This window comes from Balaenoptera borealis, assembly GCF_965194805.1.
Source record: "Balaenoptera borealis genome assembly, chromosome: 13".
In the NCBI taxonomy this organism is placed as follows: Eukaryota; Metazoa; Chordata; class Mammalia; order Artiodactyla; family Balaenopteridae; genus Balaenoptera; species Balaenoptera borealis.
The window spans coordinates 72,835,047-72,854,979 of NC_138870.1; the positions used below are offsets into that span (position 1 = coordinate 72,835,047).

General features: G+C 33.8%; 1 protein-coding gene and 1 long non-coding RNA gene across 11 annotated transcripts in view; one reads left to right on the plus strand and one right to left on the minus strand.

The window, feature by feature from the left end:
- MGAT4C (MGAT4 family member C) overlaps positions 1–19,933 on the minus strand; it is a 605,093-nt gene that overhangs the window by 96,605 nt on the left and 488,555 nt on the right. The window lies entirely within an intron of this gene.
- Positions 4,616–9,876, plus strand: LOC309609859. Its single transcript, XR_014233628.1, has 2 exons — positions 4,616–6,454; positions 6,763–9,876. It is a non-coding gene; the product is annotated as an uncharacterized lncRNA (long non-coding RNA).

Consider the following 19,933-nt stretch of genomic DNA (forward strand, 5'->3'; position numbering starts at 1 on the left):
TTCTGGATTACTATAAAAAAAATTAATAAGGAGTGTGAAAACTGTATAGAAGTAGATGTAATACGAGTTTGGGAAAATTTTTTTCAACTAGAATTGTCCAACATCACAATGGGTTGTCTTATAGGAAAATAAGTATCTGTCAGTTGAACTGAGCAAGTGACTAGGGTGGGATATAAGAGGAAATCTAATCCTTTCTAATTTTAAGACTGTATGATTGAAATAAATCTTTCTAATGTTTTTAGAGAGAATATTAGAGATGGCTTATAGGCTTATGGATATAAACATTTGTTGTGATTTAACTATCACAAACTATTGATAACAGTACTTTGGGGAACAAATTACAATGGATGAATATCATCAATGCAATTACATTTCAGAAGATCAAAATTTTAATTTCTAAAATATATCATGGAAAACTTTCAATTAAGCCACTATTGAGTAAGTGAATTTGTATATTCTTTCAGTGTAAGGAGAGTAAGTTTATTTATCAAAGTAATATTAATGGTAAATTATTCATTGAGAACTCTGAGGCTCTATCATTGGCTCACTTTATTCACTATTAAATACTTGCACTGTGCCATGTATCTGGTGCCATTAATTAACAAAGTTGGCTAAGAGACTAAAGCTTCATTGTGGCCCAGAGTGGAATGCTAGTTTCATTAGTACTGGAAATTCAAGACAAATGGGGCTGCTTGGAGCAAACATCATAAAACGACTTCGTAGGACCATAGTGGAGTCTCCTTATCAAGCACAATAGAAATAATAGGAAACCCTATAGACGACATCAGGTAGTATCTGAACAGTTAATTTTTCCCTGGGGCATAAAAATAGAAACCCGAAATGCAATTTTTTACTACCTTGTGAGATTTCATTATATTTGACTCATCAGAAGGTCCCTGTGGAACTCATCCCAGTTACCTAGTGTGGCAGTCAACTTAATAAATGTATCTTTGCACTGACTTTTCCCCCCTCTGTTTTGGTCTCCCTAGTGATCATGTGTTGCTACTTATCTATCAGATATAGGTGGACTTAATTACCCTAATGGCATCGTGGGCAGAATGGCAATCAAAGTGCTTTGAACTACAAGAATCTATGGTGATGGTTAATAGATCATAATGTTCCTAGTGGGGAGAGGGATAAACAGCTATCTAGAGTGATTTTGACTTATATAACTAAAAATTACAAACTGGCAAGCAGAAGGCAAACTACAGCCACCAGAATGGAAAGTTGCAATCCTTCACCAGGGTAAAATTACCAGGTACACAATGAAGGTGCTACCCTGTGGAATATTCTATAATATGAAATAGACATTATAGCGAACAGGAGGGCATTTTAGAAAAACACGCAATTGTTTTCTTTACAGAAAAAAAGTAGATAAGAGACAGTAGACTACATGTTTGTAACAAGAAAAAATTATTTGTTAAAAGTAGGTCACATTTTAACCTTCTATGTATCTATAAACAACTGATCCCACTTAATAAAGCCACGTATATCTTTGAAACGGAATTTTCCCTCAAGGGTTATGCAAATTATTAATTTTAACAATATTTTACAATTGTGATTATAAACTTCATGTTCAAAAACAAATGAATAATGCATTGAGGCATGTAAGACACTAAAATGAATATATTATTTTTTAATTCTTCGTTGGCAGATTTTATTGAAATTGCTCAGAAATAATTAAAAGTTTGGCAAAATAGCTACAATCTTCAAACTGCAGTTGCTATTATAATTATAAAATGTTGAGGTACCATGTCATTATTCATACCCATGAGAAAATCAATACCATGCTTCACAAGAGGCAATATAGTTGTTGTAATAATTTTGAAACTCAAGTTTATAAGTTATGAATCATAAAGAGTTAATTAAATGCATTCATTTTTTAAATGAATGCTTTTTATTAGCCAGAATACACATTTTACTGTTTTTTTCATGTAAAAATACAGAAAAACTTAGGAATTTAATCAGGAACGATAGAAATACAATCACTTTTTTTCCTGCCATTTTTCTTTCAATATCCTAAGATGTAAAATTTAATATACTTGTGTCATTGCTATTATTGTCCTCTATTTTCTATATTTTTTATGTGACAACTTCATATTTTCTTGTACCTTTTTTATAATTACAGCTATGCAAGACGTTTTTATAATAGAAGTGTTTAAAATTTTTATGGCACTTTTCATCTTATCTGAGTTGTAACTAATTAAATAAGTAATTAATCCATAACATCTCTAAAGTAGTATGCAAGCATTTCATCTAAGTTAATTACATAAATTAAGAAAGTAAACATTACACTACAGAAATATAAACACTGCAAGCTAATCTAGTCAGATGGAAGTGGTTCCATTAAGCTTCCAATTAATCTGCCAGGAGATGCTATAAAGTGTATAAAAGAGGAATAAACAGAACAATCAACAGGAATAAACAAAAACAGTTGAAAGTTCTTTTAGAGTGTGTGTGTGTGCATGCATGTGCATGTTTGTGTGTAAATTTGCACAAAATGATAGTACTCGTATTTTGAAATAATTTCTTCATCATAATTGTAGCACTAAAACAGATATATGTGTCCAATTACTGAAAAAGTAAGTCACCCAATATGTCAATCCTGAGCACGACATAGGTTAATTCAACACTGAAAAGAAAGTCAGTCTTCAGCTTATATCTCTCATACAATAACATATACCCAAAAGTATATATTGTCTTTAGTATCCTCTAAACATTATTCTGTTTGAATGAATTTTGGTAATATTTAATAATGAGAAAACCCTGATTTTTCATCACTGATGTCTTAAAGTACCTGAAGAGATGGCAAAATACCCTGGTATGAGCTTATATTCTCACTTCGTCGGGCAGAAAACGTAGTGACTTTCTGTGAAATTTTTAGATAAAATCAGCCCAAGGTAAAGTATTCAGACACAATACAGCATCAAAAGTTGTATAATTTGGGCTTCCCTGGTGGCAGTGGTTGAGAATCTGCCTGCCAATGCGGGCGACACGGGTTCGAGCCCTGGTCTGGGAGGATCCCACATGCCGCGGAGCAACTGGGCCCGTGAGCCACAACTACTGAGCCTGCGCGTCTGAAGCCTGTGCTCCGCAACGAGAGGCCGCGATAGTGAGAGGCCCGCGCACCGCAATGAAGAGTGGCCCCTGCTTGCCGCAACTAGAGAAAGCCCTCGCACAGAAACGAAGACCCAACACAGCTAAAAAGAAAAAGAAAAAAAAAAAGTTGTATAATTTGTGTCAACACAATTTTTATTTTTACACATTTCAAGCTAATTGCAAAAAGAGAGATTCATAATGACTTGATAGTTGCATTAAAATATATTTTGGGGAAAAGTACCCAGTAAGATCTCACTGCTCTTAGCTATATTTAGGTAAGTCAGTATTCTGGTGTGATTAAGCCATTCATTCTATTGTACAAATATTTAATGACAACTGCTACTCTATGCTAGGCTCAGTTATATGGGCTGAAAAAAAGGCAGCCCATATAAGTAATTCTTTGTTAAATTATTTTGTTAAATCTGTGAGGCATTTAAGAAATTTTTGAAATACTTCAGTTTGTTTTTAAAAATTGCAGAAAAAGGATAGGCACACTATCCATTACAAAATTACTAGATAGTCCATTGTTAGGCGAATTTTACTTATTTAATCCAATGATAACTGAGATAAAGTGAAATAAAAGTCCCATTATTTCCCTTAATTTCCACTTTGAGTCACTGCCTAAACTAGGAAAGTGGAAAACCCATAAAAGCACTGTAAATCAATGAAAGATATATTTCACATTCTAGAAAATTTGAGGAACTATTGATGAAAGTTAAAATAATGAAAGAAGTGTGAAGTATAAAAGGATTTTTCTATCTCAAGAAGGAACAGCATCTTGAATAGGACTAAGAAATAAGTCCTAGTCTGGCAAAGCTCACAAACAATACTAATTTGTAGGGGAAGTGCTAATGGCTAGTGGAACAGATGTGACTCATAAAATTTGGGCTGCATATCACTTTGTTACTTACTGAAAATAGTAGTCTCTGTGGTCTTATAGCAGATACACTATTCAGAAAGCTGAAAGAAGTTACTAGGCACTAGGATGAAATTTTGGAAAACTTACAGTTTTTACCTGGCATAGAGACAGGACCATACAGTAAATCAAATATATTCCCCCTAGTGGAATATCTTTACCAGACATGGAGAAGACATAATGCTGAAACAAATTTCCCTTTGGGAGTGCGGGACCATTTTTATGGTACATCTTTGAGAGGGGCCATCTTTGGGACCATTTTTATTTATTCTCTTTTAGTTTTTGGAAAAAATTGTATTCTCTCTACGAACTGGGAAAAGATGATATTCATATGCTATATACTTGAAGAAATTTCTATGAAAGAGAGTATAGATGTGACCAGAATAAGGTATAGACTTACACAACCCACAACTCTCTATTGGTATGGCAAATGTTCTTACTGGGAATGTGGTGGGCTGGATTCTAATTAAAACTCACTAACTACCTTACTTGGATGGATGAAGGCTGGGAATGACAGTGTTCTTTATGTAAGTAAGAGAAGGGTGAATGACAAATCTGAATATCATAAGCACCTCTGGAACATACATCGGATATTGGATTTCTTTTTTTTTTTTACATCTTTATCGGAGTATAACTGCTTTACAATGGTGTGTTAGTTTCTGCTTTATAACAGAGTGAATCAGCTATACATAAACATATATCCCCATATCTCCTCCCTTTTGTGTCCCCCTCCCACCCTCCCTATCCCACCACTCTAGTTCGACACAAAGCACCGAGCTGATCTCCCTGTGCTATGTGGCTGGTTCCCACTAGCTATCTATTTTAACATTTGGTAGTGTATATATGTCCATGTCACTCTCTCATTTCGTCCCAGCTTACCCCTCCCCCTCCCTGTGTCCTCAAGTCCATTCTCTACGTCTGCGTCTTTATTCCTGTCCTGCCCCTAGGTTCTTCAGAACCATTTTTTTAACAAGCAGGATTACCCCTGTGTGCATTAGACATAGGCAACTGTATCTATTAAAAAATAAATAGCATTTTGCATGTGGTAGTTCTAGGCTGTCACCATACCCAGGGAAGAATTTTATAGCAAAAGTAAAAGCTCCCTGTTCATGGTGCCTTTGGGTCTCATTCATTCTCATGTTGCTGCATCCTTGAATTAATGAAGTTCATCCAATAAAGTAACCATTCCCACTCTTCCTTTCTTGACCTATATAATGTGTTATAGAGCAGCTCAATACATTAGATTATGTAATATGCAAGGATAATGATATGCAATAAAGAAGGATAAGCAAACTGGGTAAAATTACCAGTCATATAACACAAGGGTTATCCGTGGAAGGAGAATCAATTTTTTCCTATGAAATTGAATTACTGCAGAAAACAGAAGGGCATTTTAGAAAAACACCCAATTGTTTTTGAAAACATGATTGGAGAGAACACTATACCAAGAAATTTAGAGCAATTTTAAACAATCAAAATGGCAACCACTGATGTATATATATCTATACCTATATTGATACTAGTATCAATATAGGTATAGGTATAGGTATAGATATAGATATAGATATAGATATAGATATAGATATAGATATAGAGAGAGAGGCACTATCTGAAATAACTCAGGTCAAAGAGAAGCTCAAAGTTACAACTTCAAACTACTTAGAAATAATAGCAGAGACAAACATATCAAAACATATGGAGCTATATTCAAAGATTAAGAAAAAATAAAAACTCAATAAGCCACAGAAAACCAAATCAACACAATATTTTATTTAAAATATGAGCCAGAGTTTACTGCCTGTGCTGGATTGTAAGAAAAGAATGTGAAGAACTTTGAATGTGACTGCATATTAAACTCATCAAAAGTGAGTGGATCAGAAATATACTGATTTGTGAAGATTTTTTATTGTTAAGGAAACCAGGAGAATGACCTAACATTTCTTTCACTTCTGATCATTAAAGTGATAAACTAATTTTCTCACTTGGTGTTAGGTGTGGCCATGTAATTGAGTTCTACCTAGGCTTGGCCCATGAAAGTATCTATGGACCTCCTCAATTTGCTTTTCCCTTCCTCATCTAGTTTGTGAAGTTTGATAAGGACTGAATGATGACTCATGCAGCCACAAGATAGAAGGAGCTTAGGTCCCTAAATAAAGCTCATAGGACAGCCACTCTGCCGATTTTAATAACCAATTAAACTCCAAAATCTTCTGTAATATTGGGCTAGTACATATTTGGATCTATAATTGTTACAGGTCCTTGGTATACCCTAAATAGCAAATGAGGTAAAAAGAAACAAAATAATATTCTGACTGATAAAATGCATATGAAATAATATCTGTATTTAGGAATACAGAATTTGAAATTCTAAATAAAATACCATTGCATTAAATAAGGCACTAAGTAAAACAGTTATGTGAAATCAGCAAGTGGAGTTTGGTCCAGGGTTATTTTTTTTTTTTTTAATTTATTCATTTATTTTATTTATGGCTGTGTTGGGTCTTCGTTTCTGCGCGAGGGCCCTCCCCAGTCGCGGCAAGCGGGGGCCACTCTTCATCGCGGTGCGCGGGCCTCTCACCATCGCGGCCTCTCTTGTTGCGGAGCACAGGCTCCAGACGCGCAGGCTCAGTAGCTGTGGCTCACGGGCCCAGTTGCTCCGCGGCATGTGGGATCTTCCCAGACCAGGGCTCGAACCCGTGTTCCCCGCATTGGCAGGCAGATTCTCAACCACTGCGCCACCAGGGAAGCCCCAGGGTTATTTTTGTATCATATATGTAAATATTTAATTGACAACTCCTCTCATATTTCTGAGTCATCTTAAACTAATAATGTCCATAACAAAACTCTTATTTTTCTCAAAATATCTGCTCCTCCTTCAAGTTTTCCCCTTCTTTGTTCGTTAATCTCCATTCCATCAATTGCTCAAGCAAAAATGATGGTGTCATCTTTGACTCTTCTAGTTCTCTCACATCTCATATTTATCAAAAGGTCATGTCTGGTCTATTTGCAAAATGCATCTGAATTCTGACCCTTTCTCATAGTTCTTCAATCACCGCTCTGTTCCAAGATACTCCCATATCTCACCCCTATTATTTTTTATTAACTGGCCCTCATGCTTCATCCCTTGCCTCTGGAGCGTGTACAATAGTCAGAATAATCTAAATATAGGTTAGATTGTCATTCATCAGTTCAATGGTTTCTAACTTATTTAGAATAAAAGTAGAAATTCTCCAGTGGCTCACAAGGACCTATGTGACCTGTACCACTCCATTCCATCTCCCAGACCTCTTCTCTTGCCCCACTCCCTTGCTGAGCAGGCTACAGTAACTCTGTTCTCACTTCTGTTTCACTAACAAGCCATGCATGTGCCTTTGGTAGGACATTTCAACTTGGTTCTCTCTCTGTCTTGAATTTTCTTGCACCATGTATCCACATTTCTTTCTCCTTCTCTTCATTCATATCTCTAGTCACCTTTTATGAAATAGCTATGATTTTCTTTATATTTCTCTTATTATGCCTTGTTTTCCTGCATAGCAATTATCACCTGGCATATTCATTACTTACTTATATGGCCTCTTCACCACTATATTGTAAGCTCCATGAGGCCAAGTGCTTTAGGCTGTTCACTTGAATAAGTGAATAAGTAAAAAGATAGCTTAATATTAGGAAATCTATTAACATAACTTATCACAACAATGCATGGATAGATCAAAGGAGAAAAGCCTTATGGGAAGTTTAAAAACTGAAAAGATATTAGAATTAAATTCAGTATTACCAATAAAGACTTAATAAGCTAGAATATTAGAATTCTTCCTTTATATGATAAAGAACATTAATCTTAAAATAAAAACTAATGTATTAAGGAATACTGACAGAAGAGGCATCCACTTTAATTTCAGAAGCTAGCTAATGACGTCCCATTTACCACTAAATTTAACATTTGTCTGAAAATTATAACCAATGCAGTACGGATCAAGAAACATAAATAAGAGAAAGCACAACCCACTATTTTTACACGATACGTTAAACTGGGAAAATCCAAAAGAATTAACTGAAAGTATATTAGATATTTGGGAAGGCAGTTGGAAATATCTCTACTTTTTTCTTCTTCTTTTCTGCTGATGAAGATTTTGTCACCATAATTACTTAAACTGCTTGTCAGGGTCACCAATGACACCCACAATTCCAGTTAAATGGCTGTAGTGATTTCAGACCTCACAACTACATTTCTGCAATCTAGAGAGAGAAAGAGTCTCTCCAAAATGATTCCAGAAGTTTTCTACAAATATTGCTTCATCAGCATGCTCATGAGAGGGTTTCTGGACAAATCCTTGTATCAGATCGGATGGAATGTGCTGTGTGGTTTAAGAAAGATCGAGTCTACTGGTAGAACTGAAAGCACACACGCTATGTTGAAAAAGGGTCGAGCGCTCTGGAATCAGAGTACTTTTTTTTTTTTTTTTTTTTACAAGAAAGGGGATGTTAAACTGAGGGGTTATGAAAATCAGTGATGTATGCTATATTTAAGTTAAAGCCACTAAGTGACTTTAATCAATTACCTGTAATGACACAATTATAGTTCCCCCAAAGCAGAGAGATCATTAAATTTTATTCCTACAGCCCAGGGGATAGCTGATCTCCTATCTTGTATGTTTCCTTAATGAATACTTATTATCAAAATTTGTCAAACACTTAAAATTAGTCTTCAATAAGATTAATTTCCTTGACTTTGTTCTGGTGAATAAACGTTAGAGATTGTAATAACAAAAATAAAGAAGAAACCCCTACATAAATATATGTTGAATATGAAGTATACAAATGTTGAGAATGATAATTTCCAGGCCAAATATAATAAAATGCTTACTATGAAATTTTACAAGGACAAAACTATATTTTATATTCAAAGATTTATTCTGGAACTCTGTGTTTCTCAGGGTAACTATATAAAAAGTAATATCTCTATATTATAAAAATGGGAAATACAAGACAGTGCATTCCTCATTCAATACAAATTGCTTATTTGAACATAGTTTCCTGAAATAAGGAAATTCAGGTTGCCTTCTTCTTTATTAAGAAAGCTGATAGAAATTCATATATTAAAAAAAGTAAATACAAGACTATCATTTTAATTTAGACTGTAGCAGAAGTAATGCTCTTCATTATTTTTTCTTTGAAATAGATATTGAATTTATAATAATACATGCATTAACTAATATTAAAATTTATATTAATATCTGGATATAATGTTCATTTTAAACTTACAAAACTCCAGGAAAATTGGTCAAAATATTCCCCACGTGAATTAAACTTACCACCGGATAAAACTGCATTTTATTTAATCTGAATACATGTTGACACATTTTATTTAATCTGAATACATATTAATCTGAATACAATCAGTACTACCTATTATGATTATTTTTACCACCACCGCAACCATACATCTTTACTATTATTGCTATTACTAGTACCACTACTGCTATAATAGTCACTACTTCTGCTGCAAGTATTAAAACTGTGGTTATTCACTAAAAAATTTATATTTTTCATTAGTATTGCAGTGATTTCTCTCAAGCTTTCCAGATCTCACCATTCATCCTTTTATATATATGGGTGTAGAGGAAAAAGCAGTGTTAGAAACACACAGATTTTGGCCGGTTACTACATATTTAGCTTTGTTTTAGTACTAAATTTTCTCTGAGCCTCCATTTGTTCCTACATATTTAAAATGTAATAATAATATTTATCTTTTAGTTTGGTGAAAAATAGTAGGATAATGTATATGGAATACCTAGATCTAGGAAGTGATAATGTATATATTATGCTTGAAGATCAATAAATACTAATTTATTTTTTTCTTATCCAGGCAGCTGATTCTTATCTTCCTGTCCCTATTTTAAGATGTTCTTGACATGGTGAGTTTTCCATTTCTTTCATAATTTTATATATCCACATTTGGGTATTCTCTAGATCCATTAATTTTCTTGAAACAAAGAATCTGAAAATAGCTGATATGATATATATTCATCAATGGTAGGACATTTTGCAACAATTCAAAGTTATAATTAATTTAGCATTTATTCTTTTGTTATATATAAATCCTCCTTCAATAGAAATCGCTTTAAATATTCTCCAGAAAAAATGTGCTGAACTGTATATTAGTGAATTTTTATTGCCTTCATGTCACTAGTCAGATTTTGAGGTTTATCTTCCTAGACTCCTAACTTTTTAATGATAATTTACTGATAAGCAAGACAGTAGTACTAAAGTAAAGAGGCGATATGCATGACATAATTTTTTTTTCAGTCTTTACAACACAGCTATTAAGAAAACATTCAATTTAATTAAAAAAATAAACAATGTGGGCTGTATATTATATACATAAAATTTTGGATACATTAATATTGTAGCTATAATTAATAGTATTCTTCAAACATCAACTATCATGTAGCTTGTTTAATTCAATTATAAAAATCAAACCATCTAGTATAATTTCAAGTCAGGATAATACTAAAGGCAGTAAAATTGTATGTGGCACAAATGATTAAAAGGAATAATTCTATAATTTATTTTATTACAAGAAGTTGATCTCTCTCTGGATAGCTTTCAACACCAAACTATTTCAGGAATTGCCAGTCTGTGTAGGTTCATGAATTTTTTACTGAAATGCTGAAGTTTAAAAAAAGACCTTTTTATCCTGAAACTAACATCAATGTATTTAATGAGTACTCAATAAATACTTTATGATTGACTGGCTGGAACACCTGAAATCGTTGCTTTATTTGGTGGCGAATATAATAGGTAGCTTTTAATCGGATGGAATGAGCAGCTTCATGCTAAGCAGAATATGAACTTTCCTTTTGTCAATATAAATTGATTCTAAAGTTCAATAATGTTTGGATTTTTTTTTTTCCCCATAAGTTTTCTATTGACTTTTGTCCTAGAATCACTCTTCTTTCCAGTTCTTCCATAATCCAAGGAAATACATGAAACAATTACACTATTTGCAGAAATTGTCTTGTAGGTAAAACACAAATGAAAAATTGACAGCACTAACTGCTATTATTTCCACTTTCAAAAGAATTCCAAATTGCTATGTCAAATTAAGTAAAATTATGCATTTATCTCTACTTATAGTACCATTCACTTTTTTAATTATCTTGATAGACTCAGTTTCTTTACTCAGTCTACATATTTTCTTAGTTCTGGAACAGTGACCCGTTCTCTACAGTTCTCTACTTGGGAGAATTATCTGCTGACTCTTTGAGATTTAAGTATTTTTCTAAGTGTGTGAAAGAAGTGCCTTTGTTAATTGTTTGCTCATAGCCATGCTTACACAATTTTGTGTAAAAGACATATAGAAAGACATGAATACTAATTGATTTTTGTTCAGTTATACTTGTGGTAGATAATATTAATAGTGATAAGCTGGGAGAAGCTATTAGACAAAGCATGAATGAATACTAGATTATACAAGGTACTTTTGCAACATAATAGAAATGCAATAGCATTTAGGGATAGAAAATGCAATAGCAAAATGGAAGAAAAGTGTTACTATGAAATTCACTGAAGGAGATACCTGAATGGCTAATAAGTGTACAAAGGGATATTCAGTCCACCGACAATGAAACAACTGAGAATTAAAACAATAATATTATACTGATTAAATCACCAATAATTTTTAAAAATCCAGTACTACCAAATTTTGGTAATGTTTGAAACCAGTTAGCTTCATAAACTGCTGGCTGATATGCATACTGATGTAGTTTTTTTGTACAAAATTTGCTGATCTTTAGTAAAATTACATATACATACACCTCATGACCAAGAAACCTTCTGTGTGTTCTTCAGAAATGCTTGAGCTTAGGCTCCTGAAGAAGTGTTTATGTAGCAATGCTTTGGGTAGCAGGCACTGGATTAGAGGTAGCTTCGGTGTCCATATATAAGATAACTGATAAATGTTATAAATGCATGCATGCTATGTGGCAAAGTTGTTCCTTAAAATCATATCACAGAATTTATTTCTATAAAAAGCCCCCAATATGTAAACACACAGAGACAGAAATTAAATCAGTGGTTGCTGAGGGCTGGGGGTAGAAATGAGGAGTGACTGTAAATGACCACACCATTTCTTTAAGGTCTGAAAGAAATGTTCTAAAATTAAATTGTGGTAATGGGCGCATAACTCAATACACTAAAATTCACTGAATTGCACAGTGAGAATAGGTGAATTTTATGGCATGTAATAAGGTTGGTAAAATATGGAATTTTAAAGACAAATTGTAACACAGTACTATTTGTCTTTGCAAATATATATACAAAGGCAAATATGGACATACATACGAGATTCCAACATACCTAACATATTAGCAACTACTTTTAAGTGGATTCTTAGAAAGAGAAGGAAAATAAAGTATTTCAGTCACACAGCACATGTGTGACACAGTATAGAATAAGGAAGCCTAGCCTGTACAAATAATGAAGTGCCTTAAACTCACAAAGATTAACCTAACTCTTGTCCCTGGAAAAAAATTAAATACATAAAGCAACTATCAAATATGGTATTTGATGAAAACCCAGGAGAGGATAAAATTTTTTTAACATAAGTTTTGAGAATTCAAAGTGCTGTGCTGGTTATTGCAATGCCCAGAAAGGTTTGGAGGAGAAGGTAATGATTGTGTATACACTGAAGATTAGAACAACACAATGAGCTAAGTAGATGGGGCAGACAAGTCTTTTATGTGAAAATATACCTTCTTCATTGTTGTTATCATACTTGTGTGCTCTTTCATAGTTATCAAAAGCCAGGAGGACCCGGAGGTTTACAACTATTTAAATGACATGTCTTTCTTTTTATAATCTCTCAGAAAATAGCCTTTAATCATAAGGCTCATAATGACCACTGCCTCTTAAAAAATATGTTATGATAGGAAATTTATTTTAAACCTTAGGTTATTGGGCATATTGAAAGAAATAAAAGATGATACAAACAGATGGAGAGATATACCATATTCTTGCATTGGAAGAATCAATATTGTGAAAATGACTATAATACACAAAGCAATCTACAGATTCAATGCAATCCCTATCAAATTACCAATGACATTTTCCACAGAATTAGAACAAAACATTTTACAATTTGTATGGAAACACGAAAGACCATGAATAGCCAAAGCAAGAAAAACGGAGCTGGAGGAATCAGGCTCCCTGACTTCAGACTATACTACAAAGTTAAAGTTATAGTTTAACTTTACTATAAAATATCTAATAGAAACACAAAAAAGTTTAAGTGCTGTGTTTGAATTTTCTATTTTTCTTAAATTCAAGAAAAGAAAGCAACATATAAACAGGTAAAATAATCCTAATTATGTTATATATGACTCTATATAACTCTCATATTTGTGATCATTTTTGTTTTCAATTATGATAGCCTCTCATCTAGATTCAAATAATATTTTGTTTCTTAATATTCTTGCTGAAATTATTCACAAATATAATTCCAAAATTTTTTTTTGATTAACTAGTAATTTTTATTCCATATTTTTTCTTGGACAATACTTTGTCAAGAATATTATGAAAATATATAACTTTGTTAATGCTTACACTAACTTCAAAATTTTAGCTAAGATAAATTTAAAGTTTTTAATTTCTTGCAGAATCCCCACAAGATTTAGATGAAAAAATAAATCCTTTTTTGATATTGTGTGCTTTTTGTTGTAATTAATGTTTTATAAATTCAATGACCTCCTCACCTCCAAAAAGTTGTTTTATATTTTTTATCAAAGATTTCTTATGTCTGATAAGAGTATAGCTCATTTTTCTATTTTTTCCTTTCTTACCCTCACTAATGAAACTGGTAATAGTTTTGGACCCCATGCCATTTTTTCATGTAGTTACATCTTGTCTTTTTATAAAAGAAAATTAGAAAACCGCTAAGTGTTATAGATATTAATGGTTGTTAGAAAAGTATAATAAAAGACTCTCTTTTGACAGCTTTTATGTCATTATTCATGAATGACTAATGCATTCAAAGGAGTAGAGCGCTGATCTCCAAGGCTAGGATGATGGACAGTGGAAAGGGAAAGAGAGGCTAAGAGAAAGCTGTTTGTCATATGTGAAGCTCTAATAACAAGCTTGCCTATAATGAGGTATTGCAGCTGAATTTAGAAAAAGAAACTTTTATTACATGTGATGGCATCTCAAATCTTCAAGGGCAAATCTGCTGGATACCTTTGTATAACTGAATATTTTTAAAGCCCATTAACAATACAAATTCCAGAAAGTAATAAATAGGACTTAGGGGGATTTCCCTGCTGGTCCAGTGGGTAAGACTCCGTTTTCCCAACACAGGGGGCCCGGGTTCAATCCCTGTTTAGGGAACTAGATCCCGCATGCACGCCGCAACTAAGAGTCTACGTGCTGCAACTAAGAAGTCCACACACGCAACTAAAAGATCCCACATACTGCAGTGAAAATTCCGCAAGCCGCAATTAAGACCTGGCGTAGCCAAAAAAAAAAAAAAAAAAAATAGGACTTAGGTAATGCCACGAAACTACACTTTTATTTCCTTTCTGCTACCAGATCACATACATGTTACTCAAGTTGTGGGCACTAAAAGAATCAGAAATAGGGCCTCTGCATTTGTTGTCGTTCTCTGACTATAAGCAAAGGAAACAAGCTCTGGGTTAATAAAACATAACATGAGTTTATTACAAGGACATGGTGTAGCTTCCAGAATCCCAGGAAAGACTGAAGATCAAGAAGGACAAGATCCCAAAAAGTTTCTGGTATTATGATGGGAGGAACTAATGGGCAATCTCAACAGGATAACCCCATTGTTCCCGATATTTTTGTTTAAATGTTTTTCAGTTCACAATTCAAGTTCTGGAGAGAGATAGCCATGTGATCATCAGAGGAGAGTGTGTGCATGACCTTATTTGTAAGGTTGCATGAAAAGGTTGACAGGTTTAATTACCCAAGGGGGAATATTGAGATAGTATTGTTTTTTTAAAAAAGGAAATGAATGCTGGGAAGATAAAAAGAAAATTATGAACTATACCTGGACTCTTAACATCCTTCAGATCTATTTGAGTGTGTGTGTAATAATTACAAAAGCACATTGACTATTTACATATTGTCCCTAAGCTATGTGTCTCAAAGTAAGACTGATTAGAAGAATTTGGCCCTTATAGAATGTCTGTATTGTCTTTGATCTAGCAGCACCTTAATATCATGGAGAAATATACTAATTTACCAGAATAGAGTGAATGATTTTCAGATTGAGATGATGTATCAATAAATTAATCCCAAGCATACCATTGCTAAGCTAAAATGAGCATGGAATCTGGACACAGATTAATTACCAAGTAAATGTTTGAGGAATCATTGCTGTGACTAGCTTGGCTTAGGGATACAGTCTAACTAAAGAAAGATTATAGAAGAAAGCAATTTTGTTCACTGAGACTAAAAGAGTAGTTCTGGCTTCTTTAAGAAAGCAATTTTGTTCATTGGGACTAAAATAGGAGTTCTGGTTTCTTTAGAATAATTCAAGAGTTTATATTATAATTGGAGAATCAATTTTGCTTAATTTTTTTTATAGATTTGCAATATACAAAGAGAATTAGATTCTGCAAACAGTATTGTTTAAAATGAAAATAGGGAACTCCCTGGCGGTCTAGTGGTTATGACTCGTACTTTCACTGCTGAGGGTGCGGGTTTGATCCCTGGTCACGGAATTAGGATCCTGCAAGCCACAGGGTGTGGCCAAAATAATTAATTAATAAACTAGAAAAGAAAACGAAAATAAGAGTCGATAAAATAATCACCCCTTAAGCCTGTTGTATGTATCAGTCATTCATCTATTCATTTAAGAATGAATGAGTCTTTTTCATGTTCCAAGTAGTGTTCTAAAACCGGGGGAGGGGCTTCCCTGGATGGCGCAGTTGTTATCCGCCTGCCAATGCAGGGGACACGGGTTCGAGCCCTGGCCTGGGAAGATCCCATATGCTGTGGAGCAACTAAGCCTGTGCGCCACAACTACTGAGCCGCATGCCACAACTACTGAAGCCTGTGTGCCTAGAGCCTGTGCTCTGCAACAAGAGAAGCCACCGCAATGAGAAGTCTGCACACCACAACGAAGAGTAGCCCCCACTTGCAGCAACTACAGAAAAGCCCACACGCAGCAATGAAGACCCAAGGCAGCCAAAAATAAATAACTAAATAAATAAAAACATGGGGTATATTTGGTAGTGGTGGTGGGAGGGGACTCTTTCTTCATGGAACTTTAATTCTACTGGAGAAGATACAAAATAAATACCCCCATGAATTTATGATATAATGCCAGCTAGTTGCATGTACTATGAAATAAAAAGCAGGTAAGGAAATAGAATAAAATAGGGTTGGAGGTAATGTGGAGGAGAGATATTTTAGATGGAGTGATTAAGAAAGGCATTTCTAACTATCATCTGAATAGAGATGACAATAAAGAGACCAGACAAGCAGTTAAATCACAAAGATATTATCTAACCTGAAAGAGTTGGTCAATTAACATCTAATATGGCTTCGTTAGTCTTTAAGCATTCCATTACCCAGAATTCCATTGCCTTATTTCTTTTCTTATCCTACAAACTTTTCCCGGAACTTCTTATCCACTCATATTAACTATGATAAATATGATAACAATGTACAAATTCCTATCTGGTATCCTGATGTTCCTTCCAAACTTCAGACTTTTATATTCAACTGCCTGATAAATAGCTCAGCAGGAATGTTCCAGAGACACCTGTTATACAACCTATTAATGCTGAAAGGGACTATTTTCAGCATCCTCATATTCCTCTATTAACCCAGTAACCAAATACAGAAACCTGTAGCCATCCATGACAGTTTTTCGTCATGGAACTGTAAGTCTCTATTTACTCTTGAATATTTCTTAAATAAGAAAGCAACTTCTGTCCATTACTACTTTCCCTAAACCTCTATAATCTCTTACTTGAACTTTTGCAACAGCTTCTAAAATGGTTACCTAGGCTTCAATTGAACATCCTCAAGTCTGTTCTTACACTGCCCTTATTGAGATAATTATCTATAGGACTTTGTTATGGTCCTTCTCAAAACCATTCAGTGGCTTCATACTGCCTAAAGGATAAAGTCTAAGCTCGTTTTATGACATTTTCATATAATCAAGCCTAATTTTAAGCATGGTCTTGTGACTAAATCTAATAAATACTAGTTTTTCAGAGTTTACCTTAAACTCGCAAGAACTTTTAGGAAAATCTACCATGTCTTGAAACTCTCCTTTTGGATTCTATGATTTCATATTTAGCAAACACATGTAAGTGCTAGACCCAGATTCCTTTTGATGGCTTTTATCATTTCTGTATACCATCTCTCCTTTCCTATTATTCTTGCTTCTAACTTCCTTCACATGCAAGTATAATTGGAGGCCACTTGCAGGCAATTAGGGCTCTTTTGCAAAGAACAGGAAGTACCTGGGAGTTAATGACCTCATGGAACAGAGTCTGGCAAATACCCTGTGGAAGTATAAAAGCCCAACTTATTTGCATTGACTAGTGAAAAATTCTGAGGAGCAATTCACCTTCAGATCTTTCCTAAGGATTCAGGCTATAGTGAGACTGCCTGAAATTGTACACTTGCTGCTACTTCCTCACCAGTTTCTCCAGGATCACTTTTCTAATAAATCACTAGAACATCTTAAGGTCAGCTTCCAAAGATATAACCTAAGACACCACCCTCTCCTATTTTCCCTCATACCTTCTGGCTCCTCTTCACTGCTCTCTGTTGCCAGCTTTTCCTTCTCCCTCCAACATATAAATGCTGAGTTCATCAGCACTTAATCTCAGATGCTTTTCTCACTGTCCCCTCCCTATGCAATTTCATCTATTCTGACGGCTAATGCTAGAAGCAATTTTTTCCCTTTCAACTTAGACTTTCCTCTGAGCTTTAGACAATATATCTAATACTCTCCTCAATATTCCCACTTGGATGTCTCACAGGCAACTCAAACTCAATATATCTCAGAATGAAAAAAGTAATCTATCTCAACTCCCATTCCATATATCGGGTAATCACATTGCGGAAGAAAATCAACCAAGAATTTTTAGCATAAGAATCTATGAACAAAAATAATAGGTATGAGAAGGCTTCAAAGGGGCATTCAAACTTGGGGAAACAGGGTGGAAAGTTTTATTGGGCTAGTTTCAGGAATAGATAAACTTTTCATATGGATTAGCAGCCATTGAACAATCTGGTTTTTATCAAGAGGGGCGAAGAGACAGCAGATAATTTATGTGCAAGAGGACGTGGGAGGAAGAGCTGAAAAATCAAGTATATGCAAAGGTCACAATGGAAAATTCTCAGTTTTTCCATGTCTCACAGCATCCTTCTCCTAGGTCTTCATGACTTTCCTCTATCTCATTTGCTTCACCCTAGAGCAATTCACTATATTTTTCCTGATTATTCTAATAATCTTCAAAATGGTCTCTATATACTGTGAACCTTCTATAATCTATTTTATAATGTTTTATTAAATATCTAGTAATTATAAGATAATATAAAAGGCTATAAAATGTATAAAGCTAAAATACTAAATTGCTCATTTCTCCATCAGCTGGTTTAAGAAAACCTCTATATGCTTCTCCCTGATCCTATTCAATTTTGTCTTCAGTCAGCCATGACCGCTTACCCGACTTTTAGCTTTAACATTTGTTCTCATGCTGTCCTTAAAAAGTCATCATTTCTGCCTGTATCTCTAAAATATATTGTTTATTTTTCCTGTGCTTAAATATAAAATAATACTGTAAGTATTATTCTATGACTTGCCTTTTTCAATAGACATTATATTCCTGATATACATATATATTATGTAAAACTGTTATATAATATTCCATTGTATATAAATATAACACAAATTACTTATACATTTTAATGTTGGCAGACTTTTTGAGGTTGTTCCTTTTTAAAAATTAATAAATTAATGAATTAATGTTTATAAATGTCATTTCAATGAACATTTCTATATATGTCTTCTGATGTATACATTATAAGGGTTTCTTCAAATACTTGAGCTGAAGCACTAGGTCTTTGGAGATATAAGTCTTCGGCTTTACTAAAGGGTGCCAAATATTTTTCCAAAGGATTTGTACCAATTTCATATTTATAATCCTAGCAGTAGTGTATAAGAAATTCAGCTGCTCTCATTTTCTTCAAATTTTAGAGTGTGATCTAATCCATTCCTCATCCTGCAACTACTATGACCTTTTACAAATGCAAATCTGATTGTCAACCAAACCCTGCCTAAAATCCTTTAATGGTTTCTCATTGATTCTAGAATAAATTCTAGAAGTTTAACATTGTCAAAGGATTCTTTTTGCTCTGACCACTCCATCATTTAATATTTTATAACCCTCTATCTCCACACTGGCCTTAAGTTTCTTTTTTCTTTTTTCTGCCCCAAGACCTTCATACATGACACTTTTCCTTGGAACTCTTTTTTTTCTACATCTTTTCCTGATTAATTTGCTCCTTTTGTGTCATGTTAAATGTCACTTCCCCAAGGAAGCTTTTTTTGACTCCTTAGAGTTTATTAGGCCCTTTCATTAACTGTCATTATTATATACTCTTTTTTCTAAATACAGCATTTATCACAAAAATAATTAAGAAATGTTACATGTATTTTTTAATGTGCCTGCTAATAACCTTCAATTTCAAATGAGCTCAATTACAGTCTCCTGTTCACAAAATTATTTGGAACAACTAGCAAATATTTTCAATAGACAATGCTCAGTATATGTTGAGTGGGAATGGCTAATCCCTATATTCACACACACATGCATGCATTATACTTTACATTAATTTTCATTCCAGAAGTGGTAGGTTATTATTCAGCAAATATTCATG